General features: G+C 44.0%; 1 protein-coding gene across 8 annotated transcripts in view; it reads left to right on the forward strand.

Moving 5' to 3' along the window:
* The window catches only part of DAB2IP (DAB2 interacting protein), a 210,694-nt gene that overhangs the window by 97,699 nt on the left and 86,701 nt on the right, over positions 1-26,294 (forward strand). The gene's annotated exons all lie outside the window — the stretch shown is intronic.

A 26,294-nucleotide genomic window follows, 5' to 3' on the forward strand; every position in this document is an offset into this window, starting at 1 on the left:
CTGTTAGTTCTAGACTCTCCTGTTTACTTTTTAATTATTATTTGTTTACAATAAAAACTAAGATACTTCTATCCCAGGCTTAAGCATTCTGGCACACAACAAAAACTGCTCATGATGAAAACATTACTTTTAAACTAAGAGGAACAGTCTTGCTTTCCCCAGGCCACTGTCTCCTGGCCACGTGTTCCCCTTGCAGCAGATCCAGTCATCACGCAATCTTACAAAGATCAGCAAGTTGATTCAAAGGGAAATTATTATTTAGGGGGGTGATTTTCTGTTTGGTTAGGGCACTGAACCAACTCATGTAGCTGCAGAGTAACAGGAAGATGGCAGAAAAAGGACTTTTCCTTTCAGTGGCGGTGTGCAGTTGCATTTAATGAGATAGAATGTCAAACTGTACTCTTAGTTTCTGCCCATAGCACTGTATAGATGCTGGGGAGGGATATCCACCTGGCATCTGTCTCAGTTTTCCATCTTTCAAAATGGGATTTCCCATTTCACAGGAGAGGTACATTGCTTGATGGATCAAACTTTTCTGTCCTCTACTCTGTCATTTCTATTGGTATTAGTTGCTGGCTGGGGTTAAACCACGACAATCGGCAATTAGTATTAGCAATAAATGTCTTTCTCTCTTGGAAGGAGGAAATGTTTAAAAACAAATTTTGCTCTGTTCTTTATCGAAACTGTGCAAAACCTTGATTGGAAACTCTGAGGGACAAAGAGTTGTAAGTGAACACGTAACAACTGAGGTGGGCAAGGCTTTCAAGCCTTTGTTCAGAGAGCTGGAAGACGTAGATGTTTGACATGTATATCTTGTTATCTGATTTCATATTGCAGTGGTCGTGCACAGAAATCCGTTGATTGTAGCTGGAGGCAGCCTGTGCGGTGAGCTCACTGCTGGCAGTTAGTTGTACAGAGCACTGGATATAATGATGTTCAAGACTTGTGAATATAGAATAACTATGTCAAGTTCATCCATCAGAGGGGAGGGAAGAAAAAAAACAGACTGAGGAAAAATATGCTCCTCTGTCCTTCTTCCTTCCCATACTTTTTAATAATACCTTATGATATGGAGCCTCTTCTTAAATGATTATTAGGGGGATTGCAAGTAGATTGTTCATGTATGGGTATCTTCGTATGACACTGATGTTATGATCTTGTTTATCTGGTTGGCAGTGTTTATAATTGTAATTTTCAGTACAACTACAAAATGTCTCACTTAGGTTCTCTTCAGCAAAATTCAGGTCAGGTGTGATGAAAAGAAGCAAGAATTGATTTCAGCTGAATTAAACCAGTACATTTTAGCTGGAATTAAAGTATAATTTGTTTAAAAATACTTAACTGATTTGAATTAAAGCCAGAAATATTAATTTAGCTATGTGTGTTATATCAGTAATTATATGAGAAAGGGATGTCACATGCACTGTACATGATTGATAGCATGCAGGAGGGTGGCATTCATTCACAAAATGGTATAAATGTATTAGTAATTATAAAGCCATAGGTATTATATCAGACTGTCCCCTTTGCTCACATTTACAAATGTCTCTGGGATTATGTTGGCCCTGTACAATAGCCCCCATGCTACGTTGCTGGTACATGAGAGATTACACACAACCCCTATTTGAACCATTCAGTGCTTCTTCCCCATAGGAGTCCCTCTGCAAAGTAGTCCTGCGGTAGTTACCGAATGATTTACATAACTCTGTTGTATGTACCTTGAATAATTAATATTTTGCTGTCCTTGCTGTGTGCGGACATTTGTTCCATTATGGATGTGTTTGTTGCTATATAGTAACACTTTAAATGATATGTATATATACAGAGAGAGAAAGAGAGAAGGATTTATATATTAATTTTGTGTGTGAGAACAAAAGTTTTTAAAAATGCATTGCTTCTGAGAATTGAAATGAAAGGCTGAGGGCTGCTATTAGCTCATCCTGGAATCTGTTGTTTATCCTCTGCCTGGGCATAATCCTCCTGGGCACTAAGGAAGGCCAAGCACCGTCCTGTCAGGACGTGAATCCAGGCTGCAGGGCAGACGCTTTCTGAGCCGGGATGTGACATTTCCCTGATGAGGGGTAAGATGCCTCCCATATTGCTCCTTGATCAGCCAGCGCACTGTGCGCTCCATTTCCCTCCAGGCGCAGAAAGACCAATTCTGCAACCAGTGCGGGGGGAAAAACACAGATGCTTTGGAGACTTTTCTCTTGAATGTGTAATATGAAGAGTCTGGAGAGTGTGTGTGTGTGTCTGTGTGTGTCTGTGCGTCTGTGTCTGTGTGCGTGAGATGTTTGGCATTTTCATTCACAATAAAAAATGTTTCTTGCTACTTTGTACGAACAATTTTATTCCTGGCTATTGCTAAAAACCAGTAAGAAGATAATTTGAATTCAAGTTGCCTGTTGCTTGAATTTGGTGGTACTTGGATCAAGAGGTTTGGCTTAGGACTATTGCAAAGGGAAGAGACGTTTGCAGTGTATCATTTCTGCTACACATTCACATTCTGAATCAGTGGAGGAGACTGTGATACAAAATTTGGTTGTTTGGGAGCTCTCTTTTATTTTCACGTTTGTACTTTCAGAAGATCCAGTTTGCGTGGTTTAAAAACCACATCGCAGCATTTTCTATTTCTTTTGATACATGTTGAAATGGTTGCTTTAATGCTACACCTTCAGAGTTTCAACCACTGACATGGCATTGTTCAGGATTACCCTATGTTGTGGCATTTTCACTATACCTTTTACTAATGCTCTAAGTGAATGTGGCGGTATGTGGTGTTTGTGCAGAGTCTGTGTTGGTGAGCATAGAGGGTTTGACCACCAAAGTGTAATTAGCGGAGTGACACCAGGCTGCACGCATGGAGTGCCTTGGTGGGTGCTGGACACCCAGAGGTACGGTCGGGGCACCGCGGAATGCTGGCCACGCGTTTCCTGAACTGGATGCTGCATCTGCAGAGGCTCTCTACAGGAAACCTCTCCAGCTCACCCAGAATTAATTATTCACTGATCATCACTCAGACCTTATGGATTAGGGAGCAGGGAGGAGGGTTGGCAGGGGGTGGGTAGAAGATGGAGCGATTTGGATTGCAATTAGTATTTCATTTCTTTCCTTACTCCCTGTTTGCTTAAATTGGAGATTGCATGTTAGAACCAAGCAAGGATTTATATCCCAGCAGTGGAAGTTCCCTATGCACCAGAAACTAGCAAATCCACTACAGTCTTTAAGCTTCCCAAAGAGATAAAACAGTCAATTTTAGGAGTTGAAACATCAGGGGAGGAAGTTTTGCTTAGAAAATGTTGCAAGGGAAGAGCAGTGCCCAGTCTGCCAAAGCAGAAACACTTCACTAGCCATATCCTACCCTTATGATAAGAGTATTTAGATATTGTCTCTCTCCATCCATTATCTATCTTCTCCCCTTTCTAACTCCTTGAGTGTGCTACTTGCCAGGAGTCTTCTCTGGGGATTACAGTTGTGGCAGATCCATAATGGATACCGAAGCCTGTCTGGGTAGGCAGTCCTGCAGCAGACAATGTAAACCCCAACCCGCTGGGTGCATCGCCCAGTCGCAGAGAATGTAATTTTAAGTTTATTCATTACAAAAATGTTAGCCAATAGTTGAAAGTCTGCTTCACTGGTGAGATTGTGTCTAATGTTGAAACCTCAGGGGGTTTTCTTGATTATACCAGTAACCACAGTCTGGGTCACACTTTGCAATAATTATCCTGATGTCTGAAAAGGTTGTTAGAAAGTCCCTAGAGGATGGGGCCCAGTTGCATTGCAGAAGAATTTAGAGGTACACGCTGGCAAACCTTCAGCACTTAAATAAATCTCTAAGTTAGTTCTTTTAATTGCTTTCTTGCATCCCTATTCTATTATAAGCTCTATGAGCCATCTAGGGAAGTAAGTCTAGCTAATATTAATCTCCTCAATCCTTCTTCCTTTAACTAGTTACTCCTGGCTTCATTTACACAGACATTTGAGCCCTACAGAGTGGGTAATAATTTTGATTCTGTTCTAACATGTTCTAACAGAACATGTAACTTAGGAAAAATCATCAGCTGCATTTGATTTATTTTTTTTAACTCTCATCTCTTAAATGTGGCTTATGATCTCTATATAACATTGCTGCTTCCCAAGACAGTTGGCAGCTTCCGTGATATGTATTCATAAAGCAATTCCAGGTCCTTGAGTGAAACCTGCAAGAAAAGGGCAAAGAATTATTTGTCTTTTCTTCATTATCATGGCCCTCTTGTACCTGTTCTGACATGCACTTGAGAGAAGTTTTCTTACTTGATGCCTTTATATCGAAAGCTCTCTCTTTGTATAAACCAAGGCAGGGTGTCTTGCCCTCCTTAGATAAAGTCAGTCACGTTGAGGCTATCGGTCACTTTATTAGCCTTAGTTCTAGCCCTCTCCACACAACAGGCAGAGCCTCCACGTACCCCTCAGTTAGAGCAAACGTTTTGATAGCAGGGGAGTGAGAAAACACAATGACAGACAAGAGCATGTCAGAGTGATGGCCCAAGGAGCCCAGTGCCTGGTGCCTGTTCGCAGTTGGCTTATTCCCTGACTCGAGAGCTTGGTTATCTCTTCTGAATGTTACAAAAAGTTCCACTGTCTTAAAAAATAATAATCCTGTTTGAGTCATACGAATTTTTTTGTTCTCAATTACATCTGGTATCAGTGAGTTCCACAGACACAGTGAGATGTATGGTACATAATTTAGATCACTAACATTTTTTAATCTATTGGTAGTTATCTTTCATCTTTATTATCTATTTCTTGGCCATTTTACTAAAAGGCAGTAAATAGAAACAGACGGTTTATTTCTTGTTATACCATGCATTATTTGTTGATAATTTGCTAAGGGGACATTTGTCATGTTGCTTCTCCTTGTCTTTTCCAGCTAAAGAGACTCCTCTTAGACTGCTTTCCATGGTTTATATCGCTTCTTGAGGCTTTCCCTAATAAACGTATTGCACATGTACAGTAGCGTGCCGTTGGAAGAAACACCTTTTCTACACCTGTTTTTCTTGAGAGCACTGGCATATATGTTCTGTGCATCTGTACGATGCAGTCTTAGGGCTGGCTTGCTGCTGGAAGACTTTTCAGCAGGTAGCGTCACTGAACGAGCAGTACAAGGATACCTGGTTCGAGCAACGTGTGCGGCAGCACAAAGACTGAAGTGTCGGCACCTTTTCCCTCTCCAGGGTGGTCAGGCCGTTGGCGCGAATGCTGCTGATGGCTGAGAGCAAGAGCGTCAGGGACCTTAGTGCCGTGGCCGTAAGAGCCCAGTGTCGGGTGCCACAGCTTGGTGGTGGTTCAGACCCCTTGAAGTGGCGTGACCCAGGCAAACCCCAGACCTCCAGCAGACGGACGATGCGCTGCGTCGGAGCACAGTGCTCCTGGTTAGCACCCAGGAGGGTGCAGGCTGCCTCCCTCCCACTTTGTTCCCACCTCCTCACGTGGGAGCACCCGTCCAGGGGAGACCTTTCCGAGGGGACCCTCCGGTAGGAAGAGCAGCAGCAACAGGGGCAGAGGCTCCTGAGCTCCCATGGGGACAGAAGAGGCTCCAGGGCTCCCATGGGGACAGAAGAAGCTCCAGAGCTCCCATGGGGACAGAAGAAGCTCCAGAGCTCCCATGGGGACAGAAGAGGCTCCAAAGCTCCCATGGGGACAGAAGAGGGTCCAGAGCTCCCATGGGGACAGAAGAGGCTCCAGGGCTCCCATGGGCACAGAAGAGGCTCCAGAGCTCCCATGGGGACAGAAGAGGCTCCAGAGCTCCCATGGGGACAGAAGAGGCTCCAGGGCTCCCATGGGGACAGAAGAGGCTCCAGGGCTCCCATGGGGACAGAAGAGGCTCCAGGGCTCCCGCGCCGCCAGGCGCTTCTTCAGCCCAGGCACAACACAACCCGCTGCCTTCAATCCACCTTCCCTTTCCATCTCTGAGACTCCTCATTCCTTCTTGTCTCTGGGGAATATATCCTTTTGTTAAAATGAAGTGATATAGAGTCAGCATTACACAGAGGAATGAGTTATAAAATAATGGGGCTAATAAGCATGTAAAATAACCTGACTGTACAAGAGTGCAGTCTATGGAACAGCAGCTGCAGCAAATATATTCAGGTTATCAGTGTGTGGCTATTTTGTGCTGAGAGGGCTTAGGTGTAATGAGAGTTACTGCATCACAGGAACTCTTGGCAATGAATAGTGACATTTTCCAATAACAACTTTTAGAAATGGAAAAAAATCCTCTGTATGAATGTAGCTCTGACTGACAGCTTGGGGATCTCCTCTCTCTACCCTCACAACAGGTATAGCATATGTGGTGATGGCAGCTTTTCCTACGCCTCCCAGACAACATGCCTCGAACTCCTGCCACAGAGACCTCCGGGAATGGCGGTCGGGCTGGTTTGTCCCCCCGGCTCGTTCAGTCTACGCGTGTCCCGGGGAGAAAGTCAGTTACCGGGAGTTGGGTCGGTGGCTCTTTGAGGATTAGGGACCTGCTGCCGAGAGTTGGACTCTGGTCACCAGGCTGGTTTCGGGCAACCAAATGGTAACTCTTAATTGCTTTAGTCCTACACCACGACCTGTGGTTTGAAGACTCATCAATAATTTCCTGGGCTAACTGTCCTGGCCTTGGTGTTCTGAAACTCAGGTTAGATTTATTTTTTTTTTTAATTAAAATGCAAAACAGGACTTGACCTAAATAATTCTACCAACCCAGTCATAAGTCTGAGGGCTTTGGAAGTATCAGACTCCATAAAACATTTAAGATAATTCCACAGTTCCTGATTTCACCCAGCCCATTATCCTAGCTTCCAAATCAGCTCGTGGCATTCTTGCTCCTGACTCCAATAAGTTACAGGCTAGGTCAACGTGTCAGTATTTTCAGAATAGGATGAGTTCTGTATCACCTGCATCTCTGGCATTTTTATTTTCTCCTATGTGATGTATTAAAATCACAGCCCTTGTCACCAATAAGCTGAAAAAGCATCATTCAGCTCTGAGTAGTTTTTCTGGACACTTTTCTTCTTCTTACATTTTTTTTCTTTCTATAAATGTCAGTGCATAAAGAATGCAGGATTGAATTTGATTTGTGTTATTGGCATTTGGTGCATAAAGAATAACACTGTTTGGCATCAGTAAAATATATTGGAGAAATTGACTCCTTCTAACTGTGTTCATCCTTATGATCAAGTTAAACATAAATAGATCTTCAAAACCCATTGTATACCTCTATGGAGATTAGGGCAGGCCAACTGTTTGAAACAGTGATTAGTAAAGTCTTACTTTAATAAATATTGTGGACTGGCATTGCAGCTATTCCTGTAATCTGACCATTGTTTACAACTATTTGTAAACTTTAAAACTTATACTAATTTTGTCTCACCTGAAAAATCTACTGAGAATTCTTCATTATATTTTTGGTGAAAAACTGAGTGACTAATCACCTGACAAAAAAAAAAAAGAATGTCAGATCCAGCAGTTTGTGAAGATTACGTGGGATGGGCTATTTTGTCCAGTGATTTTATCTAGCATTTGTATCAAAAAGTACACATTTTCTAATGTTTTATCTCAGTCAAGTGTCTAGCTCTGTGTAGTTGTTTGTTGTGCTGCTTCTGAGGTCACAGAGCTCCAATTTTTGTGTGCCATGGCATCCAATTCATAGCAACCTCGTCACAGACCTATTTTAAAGGTTCTACATGTCGCTCCGATGGTCAGCTTAAATTTGCATTAACTAGAAAGAGAACCAAGTACATTGATAGGAATTTTTGTCAGCAGTGGCCCCTTCTCCTGGAGCTCATCTTTGCACTGCCCATTTCCATGATACAAGAGGTCACATTATTCCATGTCAGTAAGACTGCAGAAAAATCTAGCCTTTTTGTTATGGTCGTAAGCTGAGGTCTGTTGCTGAGTGTAACAAGCGGAGAGTCTGCTCAATGGTAAATTGTGAGTTTGCATAATTACGGCTTACACAACACGCACATACACACGCAAACAAACCAGGGAATTAGTATGTAGGATGGATTAGGGAAGTCTGCATTGTACAGCTTTCGTCACAAATATTCCCCATGGAAGGAATTCCTGCTGCTTAATTTAGTAACGCAGATATCTGATTTTCAGTTTTCTGGAGAAGGTGGGAAGGAATGTGGCCGGTTTTGCTCAGAGCTTAGGGAATTTTTGCTGTTGCCACTCTCTCTAATGACTCGGAAAGGTAGTGACTTCCCCTGAGTCCGCAGAGTGTCTTACATGTCTTGTCTGCATGCAAGGGAGTGGTTTTCCACAACAACAATTGGCAATTACGGCTCTTATTTTAAATAACATGAAAAAAAACCAGACTGCTCCCACCCCAGACTCTGCAGATGGGCAGTGTTTTGAATCCTGCTTGAATAATCCCTGATACTAATTATAGAATTCGGGGAAGACGGCGGGGCTGCTGCGCTGCGTCCGACCGGGGACTGGGGCGGGAGTGTGCGAGGCTGTGCTGGGCGAGTGCCGTAGTCTTCCAGCACAAACTCAAATGCAGCAAATCAGAATAATTTCTCCATTGTGATTTCTGCTGTTCGCTTTGTCTCTGCTTTTCTTCCCCTTTGCTGCCCTTGCACTTCCAGTAAGGAAGCTTGTAATAGCAATGTAGTAAGCGCTTGAATGGCTGGAAAATCCTTTCATAGCAAAGAAGATGTGATTGTTACTTATTTATTTTATTTTTGGTTAATACAACTGGAATACAAATGGGGCTTCGATGCCTAAGGGCCTTGCATTCTTTGAGTAATTCCTTATGACATGTGTCAGGCTCTGTTTTATTCAGGTGGGTGGTATGATATTAAACAATAAAGCAAGCTTGCATTTCTCTGCAACTGTATTTATATGTACGCTCCCTGGCACAGAGGTGCTTATTAGTAGAATGTCATATCCACACTGGCTATACCTAGCCTGAAACATTTTGCAAATACCGTGTGGGCCTTATGAGAAATCATCTTAAATCAGTCAGATAACCTAACGCCAGAGTGTCCTTTCTGCCTCATCCTTTGTCCAGGCAAAGATGAGGCTGCAAGAGACGTTCCTTAAGTAATGCTCTAGACGAAGCGTTCGTGTCTGAATGGAATATCGATTTTCTAATTGCTGTACTGCTGTTAAATGAGTCGTTAGCGGGGAGTAGGGGGAAAGCAAACTCAAATGTGTTGCGAGCTAGCTTTGGTTTGTCTCTGCTAAACACACCCAGGGTGTTAATGCGCAAAATTCAACAAACGGAGTAAGGTGGAATTTTTTTTTGTATGATGCAGACGTAGAGAGGGCAAATATGAGACTCGCCAGTGGGACAGGCTTATTCTCTCACAAAGCACAAAGCAGCCTTTCGGCTTCAGATATTCATGCTGCAACTAGGGAGGAAAACAAATTGCAAAGTGGCATCTTATGCAATAGTCCCCAGGAGGTGGGTCAGTCACTCTGAATCATCCCGCATGGTCAGACGCAGGCAGTGGAAAAGTATTTTTGTTTCCCTTGCTGCTCTACGAAAGCGGCCAGATGGACAGTCCCCAGTTCAGCCACGGAGGAACCCGGCAGCCAGGGTGGACCTGCCGGGGCTCAACCTCCCTCGTGGCCATTAGCCCCGCGGCTGAGGCGGCCGCGGCGCGGTGGTGGGCGAACACCCGTTCGTTAAAAGCGGGGCCCGGACCCTCCGGCAGGGTTCTCGTGGGCTGTGCAACAGCTGCTGGATGCACCCGCTGTCCTGTCCGCGGCCGAGGTCAGGTCTGCATCGGTGACCTCGATCTCGTTCGTTCCAGCTCCTCGTAACAGTCCCTAGAAGCAACCTACCTGGGAGGGAAATGGACTTGTCTGGCTTTTTGAAGGCCTCTAGTCAGGCACTTTGGAAAGTAAAATGCAGAATCTGAGGTGAAGTCTTTATCGCAAAGAATCTTCTTGAGGCAATAGAAACAACTGTCAGCTATGCCACATCTAGCCAATAAATAATATTTCTTAATACAGTTTCAGAAAATACAGCATATATTTATGTGTTCAAACACATCCTCTTACGAGAAAAATAGCTTCTTTATTTTTCTGAAGATTAAAATGCCAAATCTACTAATTACTTTTCTTTGAAAACCTCTACCACATAAAACACATACTCTCTCAGTGAACGAAATTGATTTATATTCAGCCATTAATTCTTTATAGCCCATAATTTGCAGAACAACAAAGCTAGTTGGAAAATGTGCCCTATTAAGGGACAAACAGCTTTCTGAATAAGACAGAAATATGTTGGCATGGAAAAGAAACGTGGGTGCAGCCGAGGCTGGGGTGGCACAGGGGCTGCGCTGGGGCACAGGCGTGGACTCGAGGAGCAGCCCTGGGAGAGCGTCCTGAGCTGCCGTACAAATTTCCCGTAAACTAAAAGGGGAATCGTCCTTGCTAAAGTAACGGCGAGAGCGAGGTACGTGTCCACGCAGCTGGGACAGACGGTGCTATACATGTAGCAGTGAACACGTACAGCTCTGTATTTTTTCCCAAACCGTTGGATGTTCTCTCGTGTTACTGCAGTTCAAGTCTATGTACGTAATTTAATTAGGTGCCACAACCTTTCCTTTTGGGAGGCTTTTCCATTGGCTTAAGAATATTTGAAATTTCTCCTAATGTCTCATGTTGGTCTCATTTGCATTACCCATGGAAGATTTTTTTATTATTAGGAGAGTTTAGAAAACTAATAAAATTACATTAGGTTTCTTCCAGTATGTGCGTCATTGACTGGAACTGAGATCTTGATAATGAAATTGGAATTCGTCTACCTCTGTTTCGGGGTAGTAATATAGACGATGATAGAATAAGCCGGGCATTAGGTACAAAACTGCTGGGTTTTGGCAAATAAACGAGATGTTATGAAAGATTGTGTCTGACAGCAGGATAGCTTGGGCTGCACGTACAGATTGGAGGTGGAATCGGAGGCTGGGGGGGTGCGGGAGGCCCCCCCAGAGCGTGGGCGGCCGAGGGTGACGGCCGAGGAGAGCGGAGGCCGAGAGCGCGGCAGGCCCCGATGGCGCGGGACGCCCCGAGAGGGGAGGCCGAGGGCACGGGAGACCAGGCCGGTGGCGGCCGCCCTCGGGACAGCCTCGTGCGAGAGCTTTACGTGTGTGTGCCCCGGGGTGTGACGGCACACGGGGACGGGAGGGACCCGCAGCACCTGAGGGAGGGTCCGGGGTGGCTGTGGGTGCGCTGCCCCCGGGGCAGGATCGGGACTTCCAGTAATAAACGTGAGCAATAAACGCGTACGTTTGAACGATGTTTCTCTCTCGCGCTGGGTTTTAGGTGAGATCGCAGGGTCTGCCTGCAAGGCTTCGTGCGGTGTGTGTCTTTATGGAAATCTTCTGTTTGTTCCCCGAAATGGAAGTCTGTCAGACACTGAATAAATGCAGGCAGAGCGAGCAGGGAGGTGTTACAGCACAGGAAACAGAAACATAGTCTTAAACAAATTAAAAGGATGGTAATTAACCAAATGAATTTCATCCTGGAGATAATCAGACGAATACATTTAGAAGGAAAATAATCCCAATTCTCAGAAAACAGTAATTAAAATATACTCATTTTTGGGGAATCGTTAACAAGCTAGATTGGAGGCAGCAAAGTAGAATAAAGCTATGATGGGTTCTCTTTGGGATGGCGTCTGATGAGGCCCTGATGTGTGATCTAAACATAGCCCCTTGATAGGATCAGATTCAGAGTTTGGGAAACATCTCTGTCTGAATAAGTTCTGGAGAAGCTGAACGGAGCACGGAGCACAGCCCGTTCTGTTATCTAGGTCAGCTGAGAGATAACAGAGGATAAATTTCATAACCATGTATTTAAAGGTGTCAACAGTGGGGAGGTGAAAGAAATGAGGGTGGATAATTGACAGATAAACGTGGGACAAGGAGGGGAGATGCAAGCATCCAGGCATCGGGAAATTACCTGCGTACGCCAGTGTGTCAGTCTGGAGCGGGCTGCCTGGAGAAGTGGCGAAAGCTCTCCTGTACTGACACGGTCCTTGAGGATGTGCTGGAGGAGTCAATCACCCAACAGGTCTCTTCTGCTTTCCATTAGCACCTGAGGATTCCAATCAGGGTCTGAGAGCAGGGAGATTTATGGGGGAAAGGGAGCTCTGGGTGGAAGAGTGGGGGAATGTGTTGGTGCATGTTGTTGGAACATCCTAGCCTGGGTGCAGTGTTTTGTTCTCCAGCAAATGTTAGCTAGGTGTGGTGGTCTTTGTTTTTTTCCTTTGGGTTCTCCTGTGCAAGCCTCAGGTGTTGTCTTTCATGGACAAAACTAGAGATGGGTCATGGCCACAAAATATTGGCTCGTGCCAATACATTGAAAGCTATAAAGTTTGAAGAAGTTTTAGGCTATCCAAGCAGTTGGATAGAGCACAAAACTAGAAAAAAAAAAAAAAAAAAAGAAATATTTGTTTCCCAGAGTAAAACCAATTCTTTTCAGCCTTTAGTCCACAAAACGGTTACAGTGTCCAAGCCTCGTTGGGAGACTTAACTCTTTTGGGTTCTTGATGAGCAGATGCACCTTCTCTACCAAATATGGATAAATACTATTTTTCTAGAAAACACCCATCTGATCTGATCATAGCATATTGTGATTTGACATCTGTTTGCTCACACATTATTAATATTGACTAATTTATTATTGAAACTGCCAGTAGATGAATTGATGGATTGATGAGAAGGATAGTGTTCGGGTATTAATTTTATTTTCTTATCAAAATGCCTGCAGAGAGGACAGATCACGCTGGAATCTCTGGGAAGCAGACCTTTCTAAGATTGTCCAGTCTTTAGCTGCCCAGTAAATGGACAAAGGATGGAGAATGCTGTTGAAAGGAGCTCCATCCCCACAGGGTGCCTGGCACGGACACACCAAAGGGTGTCTCTAAAGGAAAGGCAATGTCTGCTGTACCCTGTCTCACTCAGAAGTACTCAGTCCCATGCAAATAGACTAGATTAAAGAAGATGCTCCTAGGATTATTAATGAACCTGAGATCCTTAAATTGCATAGTAGGAGGTTTCTGTTGGATTAAGCCTTCTGCACATCACAATGCTCTTATCTAGAATTTATCTGCATGCAATAAAATGAATAAAAACTGAATTAGAAAGAAAACATCAATAGAAATCACATAAATCAGCATGCAGATTTATAATCTCTAATAATTACTGTCTTTTCAAAGAGTTTATATTTTTTTTACGCTCACCCAAACTTCAAATGTTTCATTTTAAATTTTCATTTCTAGTCTTGCACCATCTAAATTTATGGCTTTGCCTAACAGTTTATCTGTTCAAGCGCTTTACTATAGCCTGTGTTCTTGCCTAACAGCAGAGAATTATTGATTTATTTATGTTTTTAAGAAGCAAATGGCTATTCCCTTCATGTGGCATTTGCTTGTAGGCTTGACAAGAACCCAGGTTTAGGCAGTGCATGTACCGCGGGGTGGGTTGCCGGCCTCTAGAGCTTGGGCAGCAGCTTTGCACTGATTACACCAGCACTGGGCTGTGTCATACAGCTCAGTGGCTTTTTTTAAAACCTCCGAGCCTTGCGCGTGCTGGAGACTCCTCGTGGCCTGGATGTGTTAAAGTGGGACGTTTTGTCTAGCGGGTAGCCTCCTATAGTATTCAGCATTCAAACTGGAGGTTTAATCTATTCATTAAGGCTCTCAAGAGAAAATTGTTCACTAATGGAGTATCTGGGTGGTGATCCAAAGTGTGGTGCAGACAGAGGAACTGACTGTGGGGATTGAAGATGATACTGGACATGGGAAGTAAATAGTATGAGAGCTAGTTTGAAAAAGTGGGCTAGTAACTGACCCCACAGATACCGCTAAGTAACAAAGCCCGCGCTTCCCGTTCTTGATCCTTTCCTCCAAGCTATCAGTCAGTCAGAAGGCAGCAGAATACCAAACAGCTTAAAACATGTCAAGCTGAAAAGTAACATTTAATGAATAAGAATTCTGTGTTTCTGAAATAAATAAATAGCCCATTTTCCATCTGTATCTGCAGCACATTGCTCCTCGCAACCTCTTGTTATAGAAATACTTTTTTAGTCTGGCATGTTTTTCCTTTCCCCAGCTAATTATGTTCAGTTTCAAGTAGGTGCTCTGGATGAACAAGTGACTATCATTCAGGAAGTCAGAGTCGGGAGGGATGCAGAGTTTCATGAAACCCGTTGTGACCTTGGAATGTAGTAGACTTTTTTTTTATTCTTTTTTTTAAGTTTGACTTCTTCAAAGGAAGACCTTCAGCCCTTCTCAGATTGAGCTATCTCTATATTGCAGTCATTAAAGATTCAGTAGTACCTTTTAAGTCCATGTTAGGAAATTCAAATTTTTCAATTTAGTAAAGTTGTATCTCTTTTTCAAGTACTATACTGCTCATTTTTGAAGGTCTTCCAGGATTTCCAGTGGCTTCTTGCAGAGCAAGAGCCAGAATGTGTTGTTTTAATCTAAAATCTCAGAGCAACAGGACTGCATGTATTCTGTGGTTGAACTGTCTACAAAGGCAAAAATGTCACGTAGACTAAGAAGGAGCCCCTCAGGTGACCAGTGTATTTCTGCTGTGCTGCTGAAGTCCTTTTTGAGCATGGCTTGGTTACTTATGTCTTATTTATTTATTTCTGTATTTGGGATTGGACCAGAAGCAGAAGTCTCTTCTCTCCAAGGGCTTGTAGCTTTTAAATGCTGAAGGTTGAACCTCCTAGCCGTGGTGAGCTAAACTGCAGTGTACTTTGAAATCTGGTTCAAGATCTGAACTTTGTTAAATGGCCCCTTCTCTATTTAATGTTAGAGGAGGAAAAGTCTAAGCCTCTGAGTGGATTCATAGTCACACTTTAATTAATCATATTTTTACAGCATGCTGCCAGCAACTGTCAGGACGAAGGAGATGCCTCTAATCCAAATTCACAATAACAGAAAATAAATGCACTAGAAATATCCCCAGCCAATAAACAGACTCATCCTCTAAGAAAAAATATCCTTCCCGCAAACCAAACTCAGAAAAACTGATGCGAAGCAGATTTCTTCCACTCTTAGTCCCAATCAAAGAAGGTACGTTTGCTAAGCAGGAACGAGTGCCAGCAGCAGTGTGCTCCAGGGGCCTCACAGGAGCACAAGTGGAAGTGTAGGTGGTGAAAAGGAAAACTCTTTGGCAAGGAAGTTGATTTCATTTTCAGCCTCCCCAAAGGATCCCTCTGAAGAGCAAAGGGTGGGGTAGGGAGCAGGAACAGGAACAGGATCTTGGAAAGATCTGACACATTTTGAAATCCCATCTCAGGCTACAGTAAACTAAAGAAATTAATTGACAATTCTATGTGTGGGGGTGAAAATAACCCTTTTGTTGCTGGTTGTGGGGCTGCACAAGAATATTACTTTCTAAAACAAGGAAAATGGCCGCAATGAAGTTCCAACAGGCTGAGGTTCTTGGAGAGAGGCAGGGCAGAACTGGCAGAGAAATGGTTGAAGCTGTGTTTGGGATGATGAATTTGAATCTTCCATAGTTTAAGAAGTGTTCAGGAAATGAAAAGCAACTCACTTTCCCTCACTGTGCTCTAGCTGGCTTGGCACACAAGGGAAAAATAGGAACTTGGTAAAGGATGATGAAGACATTTTTCTCCAATCGACAGGGTGTGTTTGACTTGCCTGTATTTTGGGTTTGGATTTTTTTTTTCTTTTCTAGTTAATATTCAAGCAGCTGTTTTGAGAATAGTTTATCACTTGTCTTTAAAAAAAGGAATTCCTCTTGCTTTTTATTTTCATTCTTTCCTTCTTTCTGATACTTGCGAGTCAGGGTAAGTATAAAGCAGCTGAGAAGGAGCGGGGGTTAGGAGAGAAATCTGTGGAAATGACCAAATGCCTGTTATTCATTTACCCTTAAGGTGTTAGTGGGATTACCTGGGATGCAGGGCTTCCCTATAGCTCAGGGTGGGATAAGCTGACTCAAGAGCAGCGCAGGTAGGGTGGTGGTCAAAACTTGCCCTCCAAGCCCTGCACTCATGGCAAGGTGGTTTAAATTAGTGTGGTGGAGAAGAGCTAGAGTATACGCCGTGGCTCTTAGAGATGTGGAGGGGTGGAGGGGAGAGGATGAGACGTCTCCGGTCAGGCCAGGGTGCGAACACCGGTGAGGGAGGAGGGAGGACAGGCTGATCCAGGCAGTTTCTTCAGCACCAGTAGCTTTCCTGTGCCACCGGTTGGTGACACCACCCGCCCGTCTCACCCGCTATTAGCAGTGGAAAGAAGAGGAACTTTGGGACGGACAATACTGTGTATTGAACAAAAGAGAAGAAGGAAAGGGAGGATTGACTCCTGGATCGAGCCAGGCCAGACTGCAGAGAGAGAGGAGAGAATTGGTTCGTATGTTGACTGTGCGAAGAGGGACGTTACCATTGTCAGTGCTCGTAACTCTTCTGTGACTAAGCACAAGTTATCTCTCTCCAGGGCTTTCACCAGTGCTAAAACCCAATTAAACCATGTTAAAAGAAACCTCCCAAGAGCTGACAGCAAAAATATATTGACCTTCTCTGGCAAATGTTGGTGCTGTCATTGTAACGCTGTGCTTTTATGTCTGTTCTGCTGGGGTGCATGGTGCCACTGCCTGCAGGCAGCGGGGTCCGGGCTTTGCTGCCTGTTTTGCCCACCCGGGGGGAGCCAGCAGACACTGCCTGTGCTCGCAGGTTCATCTGTTCTTTCTACCTGTCTCTGTGATGCTGCAAATCCGGTGTTCCCCAGAGCTTGTGCCGTTAGACTTTTCCTTCCGTGTCTGTGACTGCCACTGGCCTCTCAATGTGCTCCAAAAAATCTGAGATATGTTTTTTCTCCTTCTTTCTGAGTGGTTTCATTTATTATTTATTAATGACATCCAGAGGACACACTAGTGATGGATTCTGTTATGATGACTGCAGTAAAACTCTGTGCTTATACTAAGTTACTGGGAAAATAATACATTCGTTAGACAGACTCTGGGGTTAACTCTGTGTAGTTTTGGTCTTGTTGTATGGGGATACATTTTTATTAACTTTAACAAAAAATGGCTTGGTAGGGCTTAAATTGGGAACAACACAAAAAACCCAGGCATTTCTGAGCTCCCCTGGGGAAATCACGGTCGAGCTTGGTCACACACATCCCTTAGCCTTTCTCTGAGCCTGCAACACTGGGAGAAAGTTAACACTGACTGTGTGGCTTCTGTGGCTACCTGTCCTCATAGCTGGGGCCTCCAGCTTAACTCTTACCGGCCACTGTCTTGCATCCACCACAGAACCTGGCCCCACTGCCTGACGTGACAAAGTGCTTTCGTCTTATTGCAGTCACCTTCACGCCACAGGGCTGCTCTCAGCCTACTCTTTGTGCATCCTGAGCGTTTAGCAAACCGGTGGAGGTGATGGGCTGACACAATAGAAGGCACAGGTCTGCTCAGAGCAAGCATGTACTGACATTTTCCCTTTGTACCCACTTGTGGTCCGTTACTACTGCTACTGCTTTTGCACGTCAGCGTAGAAACTCGAAGTGTCCCTGATCCCTCCCAGCTGCTGAGCTCCTTTCCAGTAAACAGCCTCTGGTATTCCCAGGGTGATGGACAGTCCCCCTTCACGACAGCAAAGCACAATACAGCTGGGAAACTCAAGCTACGTCCGTGCCTTTTGCAGTCTGTTCCTTTACCCTTCGAGTCAATGGGAGCTTTGTCATTGACTTCAGGAGGGTCAGGTTTGAAGCATTAATACCCCAGTGACCCAGGAGTACTGTCGCGGCTTGGATGCAGCCAGGGGCCTTTGAAACTTTGATTTTGGGCATGTATCTGGGAGATTAATCATAGGCACAATAGACACGGAGGTCTTTATGGACTGCTGCAAGCTGTGATTCACCAAACTGAACATCCAGGTTGTTTGCAGTCTTCAAACGCTTTGTTTCAGACAGTTGCTCTCCTGCGATACTGGTCTTGGCTCGAGCAACAGGACAGTATCACTCGCACAGCCGCTGTGTGCCCGCGCTCAGAACGGGTGACGGGGCAGCACTGGTGGAGACTGGAAGGAATCGCATGTGGGATGCTGGAGTTCATACAAGCAGGTACGAGGTAGGCTGGAAAGGCAGTGTGTGTTCTACCTCCTGTAACAGTTATTCAGCTTTCCAGAGCCTGCCCCGATTCATGTCAATGCTAACAGCATCCCTCCTTCTCATAAAATCATATTTTATAACTTTGACCTGCTTTGAGTTTTCACTAGTCAAAAGCCATGATTTTATTTCTTTCCTTCCTTCTATTTTTTCCCCTTTTTGTGTAATGAAAAAGTTGAAAAATGTCTTGAAATGAGGTCATTGAATAGGTAGACAGAAAAAGCCTCCTGTATTTTCAATTAAAATATCAAAAGCAATTTTTTAAGATTTTTTTTCACCCAATTTTAGAGGTAAGCATCCTAATCTCTATGACATAGTGAAATATGCATAGAGATATTTTTAAACTTTTGGTTACTGTTATTGTTGTTTCTTTAGTCTTTGCAGTGCTGTGGTAACAACAGTGTCAGACTAAAAGCCTGCTACGCATTTTCTCACACAAAGAATTGTTTTCTTCTGTGAATGGTACATAAGTTATATTTAACCTAGAGAGAACAATATGCTGAAAGACAATACCGGTGACGTTCCCTGCTGAGAACGTTTGTACAATGCAGCAAATGTTGAAGTAGAGGGGTCCTCCTGTGGGGCCAGGCTGTACCAGCCCCGAACCATGCCTGCCTCTGCGGCAGAGGTGAGACATTTCTCCTTTGGAGGCTGGACACACATCTCCAAAGCCTTTTGTGCCTGGGGTGCAGAAGCCTGGGCAGGGGAAAGGGGCAGCTGTTTCAAAGAAAGAGTTCATGGTATCTTTCCTGTGGCTGCCAGTGCTCCAGGCAGCAGGACTCTTGCCTCTTACCATAGAGAAAATGGTGTTTGATCTGATCCAGTTGCCCCTATTTACCTTTTCTTGTGAAACTTTAGTTTAATGAGTTCAGAAACATCCGTAAACTTTAAAATTTCAAGTGGAATTTGAAAACAGTGCCTTGACTTTCAGGTATATGGATACATGAGAAAAATCCATGTGACCTTTAGAGTATTTCCTTGTTTTTAAATTAAGTCTGACTTCTATAAAAGTAAAGATTTTTTTGAGTGTTCTATTTTGGGGACGAGAATGGTTTTAGTTTTTGGTTTTTTAAATCTTTTTAAGCTGTTTGCCAGTGTCAGTTACGTTTTTTAATTAGTCTCCTTGTCTGAGGACTTCTTTCCATCTGATTTTCAGTGCCAGCAGTGTCAGCTCCCACTAGAAATATGGACTCTGGCACGTCTCATGTTCACTTGAACAGCTTTAGCTTGCAGTATTGAGGAATGCAGTGTCTTGGTGCTGGAAGGGACTGCTAGGAGCAGATGCTTTTAAAACTGTTCCCTTTCTCGCTTTGCTCACAGCAGATAAACTCAACTCGTGTGCAGAGGGCTCGTGTGTGGCCACAGATCTGGTGAATCTGCCCAGTGGGAGCGAGGGGATGGGATGAAGGGGTCAGCAGTGGGTTTAAGTGGGCTTTGAGCCCTGCACGGGGCTCGTGCTGGGTCTCCGCACAGGCACAATTCTCATTCTCATGCCTTTCAAGGGATTTGCCTGCTTGTTTCCTCAGAGCTGCTGGAGCACATTCCCCACCATAGGTCAGAGTGTTCTTTATTGAGTTGTATGAAAAAGTTGGACAGGTAACAACAACAATTTGGCCAGGGTGCATTACACCAGGTTTTACTCAAGCCGCACTCTGCTCTATCTGCACCACTTTCCTGCTTAATTTATTTTTTTTTTAGTTTTCTACAAGTAAGTTGTCTCCACTCCCAACCAGATGTAATTTTCCTTACACTTTTACCTGGGGCCAGAGAATGAAAACTTCCCATTCTTCCTAGGGTAAGTGAAACTCTGCAGTCCTTCACCATGGAAACCAAATTATTTAATAGTGTTTAACTTCCCTCAAAGTCCAGATGCTCTGTTTGCACATGATTTGGGGGGAAAGCTGCACGTTATGTCTCTATCCATTGTGGTCAAGGCAGAAAGGAAGCCGGTAGCACAGAGGGTGGCCAAACAGCCAGCAATATTGCTGTGTGTTAGGGGTTACCAAGGACTATATCACAGTCAACAGCATATATCATCAAGTTATTGATCCTACTTCTGTGCATAGAGCCTCCTCACAGCACACCAAGACAATCTTATCATGCCTACAGTAAGATAAACAACAGGGAAATCCTCCCCAATAGTGCCTTTGATCATTAGTTTCTTTGGGATCTCCAATGTCATTTTTAGCTAAGCCAGTGGGTGAGACCACAAATTATCAAACCAATGTATCTTGTAAATTGTACTCGTGGCCAGGGCAGGTTGGCTGCTGCCTGTCTGTGGCATCCTCTGTTCTGAAGACACAAAGATGAGAGGAGCTCCGTACCAACCCCCTCTGTGTGCGCAGCACGGCGTGCTCCACCTCTCTGCCTTCTGCCTGCTTAACAAATTGCACTAATTGTCCAGTTAAACACACTTGGGAATTGGGATACGCCATGCGCAGGGGAAAACTACAGCTGCCATCTGTGTGTCTGTGTGCCCCCTTGCTTCAAGAAGCTGTCAGCGGAGTCTGCTTTGAATAATTGAGCTGCAAATTGTAAGATAAAGGAAAATAAAAAGTGCCTGTAGCTGGCTGCAGTGGCAGTAACTCTTTCTACCAAAGTTCAATATCCGGCAATTGCTTTTAGGAGTGAATTGGACAGTCAGAGTCCTCCACGCCTGTGCTGGCGACGTGCCGAGTTCCTGTAGCACTGTCACTGTGAACACACCTGCACGCAAATGCTCATGCTGGAAGCTCGGCGCTGCTTCTGTATTTGTCTGCGTTCAGGGTTTTCCCCCATCGCTTCCCTTCAGTGGTCCGTGTCATTCCACAGGTGAACTCCTGCTGGTAACAGCTGTGGGAATGCGAAAGTGTGGCAGGTCGGAGCTGAGCTCATTTGTGGCTCCGTTCTGGGCATTTTTTAAACTAATGTAATTTTACAAACTTGCATATAGTGCTGTGTAACCAACCCAGCACGGCAGAAGAGTAGACAGAAAGAAGATGGGATGACTTTTCTTCAAAGTCAAGACTGAGGGACTGAAGTGCAGAATCTAGCCTGCCACTTCTTTTCCTTCATTTGTATCTGTGGATACCCGTCACAATATTTCTCTGAGCAGTATTTCACTTCATTAGTTTGTATTGTTAACTGTGAAAGTCCTGTCAGTTTTTATCTATTGTTTCCTGCCAAGCGCTTTAAACAATCAGAGCTAAATTATACAGCTATTTCCTTAAGCAGCCAAATGGCAGTCCGTTGATAGTCATTCAGTTGCACAAGATTAAAATAGATAACTTGCAAGATAAATAGCAGGTTGAGGAGTTCATCTTGTGTGCATTAGCAGAAGGATCGTGCCTCATTGCTTTACAGCCGCCCGCCCCAGGAACACCTCTGCCTCGATGTCTTGCTGCTTCTTGCTGCCGTCCCTCCACCCCACGGCGCTGGTGCCCGTGTCCCCGCAGCCCGGCCCGAAACACGCGTCGCTGCAGAATGTGAAGCATTTTTTTCAGTGTTTAGCTTGCTGTGCTTTGAAGAACTAAGTACTGTAAGATGTTATACGATGTTCCTAGGGTAAAGTGATGAGGCAGAAACTGTCTTCAAGGCTGCTGGGCCATTCCCATCAGGATCAGAAATTTTCTGAGGGGAGACAGAGATTCGTTCCCCATCTCAAACCAAAGGGGTACGAGGAAGCTATTAGCCTTGTTTCACTGAAGTGCTTCTCTTCAGGAAGACATTAAGCTTGTGCCTAAGTGTTTTGCTAAACAGAGGAGACCTTATGGCAAGAAACTTTAAAGGCACATTTTACAGCTTAAATCTGCCTCTCAAATGAGACTTGCTGACAGAAATAAAGGGAATAACAGACTGATGCGTGCAGAGTTGTCTCATGATTTTTAAAACATAAGGTCATCGTTTACAAACTTGGCTCCTTCAAGTTAGGCATGCAAATGCTTATGTAGGTACATAAATAAGTGGCCTACTTTCCTGGGATGCTGAATCCATTAAAATCAATGGAAGTTCTGCATTTCTGAATAAATGTCACTTATTTTGCTAGCTAATTTTAGGTACCCAAATACAGAAACTTTGATCTAAAAGAAGAAGGTTTTTTAAAACGCTGCTGAATTTTTGCCGTGCTTCTGGAACACCAAGCTCCATGGCACGTGGTTAAGGCCTGGCTGTCAGGGGAATTCAAAGGGAAGCTGGCCTGAGCCCTGCATGAAGAATTCGTCTGGAATCACCTTAGCATAAAAGAAGGAAGGGCGTCATCTGTGGAGTGCAAAGCGTACATGAAACTGTCCACTCTCAGTTCACAGCCTAGGCTGAGGGCAAAGGGAAAATATCAAGCAAAACAAGTCAAAGCGTGCTGTAAAAATCTCTACATGGGATCAGTAATTCCTGTAAAAGCATTTTTGAAGTCATCACATTGGTCAGGCCAGATACAATCTCTTGTGCATTGTCCCTCGCAAAGAAGTTGCCAGGTCATGACTTGTTTTCTTGCTCGATCTGAACAGTGCGGGTAATGTCAATGTGGTCTCAGTAAAATGAAGTGAGAGATTTGTCACATGGTTTAGTCTTTAGTTTTATAGCACTAAATATAAAAAATGAGAGAGGCGAGTGTCCTTTTGTCTTGTGAGGTCATCGGTTTTCATTGCCAGTTACTGCTGCGCATGGTAGTTGTGCGCGCCTCTGTTTTGTCCTGCAAAACATTATGCCTGAAAGTCTACATCGAGGACTTTTCTTCTAATGCATTCTCTCTCCTGAAAGCGAGAGCTTTTCTGATTATCATTTGTGTCTTGCACTTCTTTGTGCCGCTGCTCTGATCATGTCATAGATACCCCTTCTGAAGTCACTCAAGATACCCAACTCGTCTAGCATCATGTTCAAGTTGCCTTTCCCCTTCCCTTTCTCCAGCCTCAACGTATTTTCCACAGTGTGTATCCTGAGCTCCTAAGTAGCATTCAGTCTCCTCCCTTATCATTTTCTTTATTTCCTTACCTGACTCTGGGGTTTATGTCATCTTTGTGCCTTTTTGTCTGACAATGCCTATATTTAGGAATGGTAGCCTGCCCTCTCCATTTCCCAAGCATCAGTCATTCCTCTGCCCCTGCTCCAGGTCCTCCCTGCATAACCATTCCTCCCCTCTAGTCTTCTAGTCCTGATCTCCTTCACACACCTGTGTCTGTCCTAGGGAGTTTTGTTCCTTTTCACATCACCCAATTTCCAGTTAGACTCAGATCCAGTAGTCTTGTCTTTTCCTGCTTGCAAAACACCCACTGTGAAGAGTAAAGGCCATTAACACCGTGTCGCAATGTACTTGTCTGCTCCTGCACAGAACATCTTCTATTGGTGAAATGCTCCACTGAAGTCAGCAGTAAAAGTTTTCAGCAAATTCTTAATTTACTAAGTACTTCCAGATTAAGGAAGAACCTGGAATGGCTTACGTACACAAAATATTCAAAGGCCAGAGGGACCATGCAAAAAAGTGTTCATTTGAATACAATTATTTTCCAAGAGAACAACAAAACCCTCTTTTTTTTTTAAACTGGGTCAACACTACATCTGCAGCACTCAGCCATTTTACATACGACACGATCACCCACTCTGTTTATCTTTAGGCAATATGCTCTTGCAAACTGCCAATTAATTGCATATTTGGTGCCTGCTCTCTCCCAGCATCCTGGATAAACACGGCGAAGCCAATCAGAGGGAGCTGCTCTTGGCTGCGAGGGGAAGGAAATCTGTCATTGTCTCGGCCTTGTTATCTGCAACCAAGGCAGACTTCTAGCAGCATTCTGCTTGTAAACACCCTCTTTAGACACCTTCTGATTTACATAGATGGCATGTCAGCCATTGTCTGCAGCACTACCTGAAGGTTTTAAAATAATTGCTTTCCAAAATATTAGACGCAGATTGTCCTTGATAAAAGGCAAGGGCCATCAACACTAGTAAAATGTGATAAGTAAAGTCCTTAAAATGAAAAAATAAAGCTGAGTGCAAACAAAGGTAAGAGAGAGAAAAGGGGAGAAAGGGATATCGAGACAGTCCATAGTTAGCTCTGCTCAGAGGGTCCTTCTTGTGGATTTTATCTGGATTGCTGTTTGGAAGGTTTGGGAGTCAGGTGTGGTTGTGACATGGCCTTTTCAGAAAGGTCCAATCTGTTGGATGTTAGCCCAGGGGTACCTTCTCCTCCAGTCTAAGTTGGAAGTATTTCCTACTCTGTGCAAGAGTCGTATGTTATTTAAATCTAGCCTTGACAAAACAAGAAACCGTAGGAAATAATCTCCATTGCATGGAGGGTTTTCTGACTGGCTGTATTCTTCCTTTCTGTCTCTAATTTCTGTGACTACTGAAATCCCAAAAGAATGCACTGGAGAGATGATCCTTCATTGGTTTTGGATGTGCACTAGCTACAGCCTAGCAGGTCTTCTCTCTTTCTTTATTTCTATCATGCTCTAAAACTAAGTGACTTCAAAAGAGGCTCAGCTGAATCTACAGTGGCTACAGAAAGCCGGGACAAAATCTTCTCCTAGGGCAATCCTCAAGAGGATTTTAAACCGCCATCTTGACACTGAGTTATTGTAAATTAACTGTTGCTTCCAGGCAAGGAATGATGAATGGTCTGAAATGAAGAGATAAGTGTGCATATGGATACATTCTCCCAGGCTCTCATGGACCTTCTGTGTTACTAGCAGCTGGGAATAATTCCTAAGACAGGGAATATTCGATGCTGTGTCAATTCTTATTTTAATATGCCCATGTATATAGAGACTTAATCATAGAATCATTTAGGTTGGAAAAGACCTCGGAGGTCATCAAGTCCTACTGTTAACCTATCACTGCCAAGTCCACCACTAAACCATGTCCCTAAGCACTGAGTGGAATTAGTTCGAACCAGTGTAATATAGAAGAAAAGCAAGCTCCTTGTGTCTTACAACTATACAGAGACCCATTTTTTTGTCTGTTTGCTTAGTTGTTCTTTTCTACCAGTCTTATCTTAGACTGTCCATGTTTTAATTGTGTCATTTAATATTTACCTTAATAGTGCCCTAAGGCCGTAAGTTGAGTTCTGACATGCCTGTCTGCCAGTTTGATAGCACAGCCAACCCAGAATCGGCGTAAGCAAGGAAGGGATCCCAGGAAATGGGAGACTTGCAGTTACGATGGCTGCTTCATAGTCAAATCCTGCTCCTGCTAAACCAACGAGAACATAACCGCTGCACTTCAGTGGAAGTGGCATTTGGCCTGCAGACACCAAACACATGCTTCATCACGGGTCTTGCAGAAAGGGTTTCATCCTTGTCCCTCAGTTTTGGATAGAGCAGGATATCTGGTGCAAGAACAACTGAGTTCAGGGGAAAAGTGATCCAGACTGAAAGGAGTGTGTGTTCGCGTGTCCTGAGAGCCAGCTGTGCAAATTGCACTTGGTAGATTAGAAAGATGCCCGTTTGCATTGGAGCGATAGTGGAATATGTATTGTAATTATGCAGTAGTCGCAGCCAAGCTGTTAGCGTAAGGTTGGGACACTGAACAGAGATGTAATAGAAAAAATCCTTGCAATTCCGCCCTTCCACTTACTTTTCTCAGTAAAAACACATCCAGAAGAATAGCAAGTCCTTGCTCAGTGCTCTCCTAAATCACTGTGAGCCCTGGTGCATAGCAGATGCTCTTGATGCCCTTTCTCATTAACTCAGGGAATGGTACAAACAGCTGAAATAGGTACTCTGATCGTCCCCAGTGTTTGTGGTCATCACCAGAGCAGCGAATCTAAACATTTGCCATCAGAAATGAGCAAAAACCACTGCCTAAAGGGGGATGTGTTCAGGAAAGGGGGAGGCACAGGGAGTTGTGGGAACTTGAACAAAATATTCAGGTTTTTTTTTCTTTTATTTCTCTAAAGTGCCAGAGTTTTCTCATTGACAGGGTGAAGTAAAATCTGTTGGACTGGGGCTGCTTACCAGGTCATTGTGGAGTATTGTATTATTGAAATAGAGTGGAGACGAGATACATATGTTGCTGTCAGGGACTAGAGTTTATTGTCGCAGTGGGTATGGCTAATAATGAAAGTTTAGATTTCAAGAGGCTTTGAGGAGAATGTCCTTTAATTCCTATATGTCTGGGTTGTGGACATATTCCTGTATGCCTGGGCTTCTTTACAATTGTGGTAGGTTGACCCTGGCTGGGTAAATACAACAATTTA

This window comes from Accipiter gentilis, chromosome 29 (genome assembly GCF_929443795.1).
Source record: "Accipiter gentilis chromosome 29, bAccGen1.1, whole genome shotgun sequence".
Taxonomy (NCBI): Eukaryota; Metazoa; Chordata; class Aves; order Accipitriformes; family Accipitridae; genus Astur; species Astur gentilis.